At 57.4% G+C, this 2,500-nt stretch overlaps 1 non-coding gene across 1 annotated transcript in view; it reads right to left on the minus strand.

Annotated features, from left to right (window-relative positions):
• Positions 1–388, minus strand: part of LOC126222625 (small subunit ribosomal RNA) — a 1,909-nt gene extending 1,521 nt beyond the window's left edge. Inside the window, exon 1 of the ribosomal RNA XR_007543434.1 lies at positions 1–388. This exon is cut by the window's left edge and continues 1,521 nt beyond it. This is a non-coding gene — a ribosomal RNA (small subunit ribosomal RNA).
• Positions 389–2,500: the final 2,112 nt, after the last annotated feature.

The following is a 2,500-nucleotide window of genomic DNA, read 5'->3' on the forward strand; positions in this document are numbered from 1 at the left end:
CTGATTCCCCGTTACCCGTTACAACCATGGTAGGCGCAGAACCTACCATCGACAGTTGATAAGGCAGACATTTGAAAGATGCGTCGCCGGTACGAAGACCGTGCGATCAGCCCAAAGTTATTCAGAGTCACCAAGGCAAACGGACCGGACGAGCCGACCGATTGGTTTTGATCTAATAAAAGCGTCCCTTCCATCTCTGGTCGGGACTCTGTTTGCATGTATTAGCTCTAGAATTACCACAGTTATCCAAGTAACGTGGGTACGATCTAAGGAACCATAACTGATTTAATGAGCCATTCGCGGTTTCACCTTAATGCGGCTTGTACTGAGACATGCATGGCTTAATCTTTGAGACAAGCATATGACTACTGGCAGGATCAACCAGGGAGCTGCGTCAACTAGAGCTGAGCAGCCGGCCGCCCGGGAGTGTGTCCCGGGGGCCCGCGCGAACACGCAAGCGTCCGCTCAATTATTCTGCAAACAGGAGGAGGCTGGGCTCCCCTGCACGATACACCTCGAAACCCTCTCAGGTCCCGGCGGCGCGCAGCGCCGTCCTAAGTACTTGGTCGGGTTCGAGAGAGGCGCAATCGCCCGGAGATAGGCGAGTAGACGCTTTCAGTGCGACCACCCGTGCTCCCAACTGAGCTTGCCGCTGCCGACAGAGGCCCGGGAGCGTGCTGTCGTGGTGTTGCCGGCGGGAGACAACACGCGGCCACAAACAGTGACCGGGCAGCTCCAACGCCAGCGCCACAGAGGGGCAGAGCCCCACTTGGGTGCCAAAGCGAACTCTCCCAGCACAGCGCACGCGCCAACACATCCGCACAGCTGCGATACAAACCACCTGCGAGAACCGCGGGGGCGACCGAGCAGCAGACGGCGTCGCGGCGCCGAGTGCCGGGCGGCGGCGCATCCTCAACGCACACAGTCCTCAATCGGACCAGCACACTGCAGATGTCCACCGCGCTTCGCACCGGGCCCGGGAGGACCCACTTTGGCCGCACGGCGCCGCGCGCTGGGTGCGCCGGCACGCAGATGCGCCGCCTGCCGCGTCCGTCAGCCGGCGCGCCTGCCACTGGGCGCCCCCACCAGCCGGCTGCCGCGCGTGCGCCCACGCAGCGCGCGGCCAGCACGCCGGGCGCCCCCCCCTCACCGGCCGGGGACGGTCCCACCCAGCCACCGCCGCGTATCGCTTCATACCCACATGCCCACTCACGTTCGTGGGTATGACGGGTGTCGCTGAAGCAACCGGTTAATACCTGTACCGATCGTCGATATCAACGATTCACCTCCAGCGCGAACAACCGCGCAACAACGGATTTCCAGTTCATTTGCGTAACTTGGGCAGCAAACGTAGACATCCATCTACATTTGCGACTTCTACGAGTCTTGCATGCCTGGATGTTGTGTGTCACGACGCACTCCATCAGCATACATACACGCTGCGACGTGTGCACGAAAGAACACGTGGAAGGTGGCCAGCGTACGTATACGAATGCCATTGCACAGCTGCGAAGCGCATTCAACACGCGAACTCCTGACCGACGAGCTAGAGGTGACAGGAGGGGAGGGGGGGGCGGGGGCGATATACGTCCTATTGCAGTACACAATACAGTGGATAGCGGGACCATGTGGAAAGTAAGCAACACTCGCAAGATGTGAGGGTACGCACCGTAAAATGAATCAATACGCAGAACACCACAGTGTGCGCGAAGTGAACTATGTTGAGATGGTTGCAATTAGGCAACGCTACACGAATTCCTAGAGTCATATAACTAACAATTACAGGGCAGGTTAGGGCGCAACGTGGGTTAGGTTAGGGCCCAACGTGGGTTAGGTTAGGGCCCAACGTGGGTTAGGTTAGGGCGCAACTTGGGTTAGGTTAGGGCGCAACTTGGGTTAGGTTAGGGCGCAACTTGGGTTAGGTTAGGGCGCAACTTGGGTTAGGTTAGGGCGCAACTTGGGTTAGGTTAGGGCGCAACTTGGGTTAGGTTAGGGCGCAACTTGGGTTAGGTTAGGGCGCAACTTGGGTTAGGTTAGGGCGCAACTTGGGTTAGGTTAGGGCGCAACTTGGGTTAGGTTAGGGCGCAACTTGGGTTAGGTTAGGGCGCAACTTGGGTTAGGTTAGGGCGCAACTTGGGTTAGGTTAGGGCGCAACTTGGGTTAGGTTAGGGCGCAACTTGGGTTAGGTTAGGGCGCAACTTGGGTTAGGTTAGGGCGCAACTTGGGTTAGGTTAGGGCGCAACTTGGGTTAGGTTAGGGCGCAACTTGGGTTAGGTTAAGGCGCAACTTGGGTTAGGTTAAGGCGCAACTTGGGTTAGGTTAAGGCGCAACTTGGGTTAGGTTAAGGCGCAACTTGGGTTAGGTTAAGGCAGAAGTTGGGTTAGGTTAAGGCAGAAGTTGGGTTAGGTTAAGGCAGAAGTTGGGTTAGGTTAAGGCAGAAGTTGGGTTAGGTTAAGGCAGAAGTTGGGTTAGGTTAAGGCAGAAGTTGGGTTAGGTTAAG

The sequence above is a fragment of the Schistocerca nitens genome, unplaced genomic scaffold (assembly GCF_023898315.1).
Source record: "Schistocerca nitens isolate TAMUIC-IGC-003100 unplaced genomic scaffold, iqSchNite1.1 HiC_scaffold_240, whole genome shotgun sequence".
NCBI classification, from domain to species: domain Eukaryota; kingdom Metazoa; phylum Arthropoda; class Insecta; order Orthoptera; family Acrididae; genus Schistocerca; species Schistocerca nitens.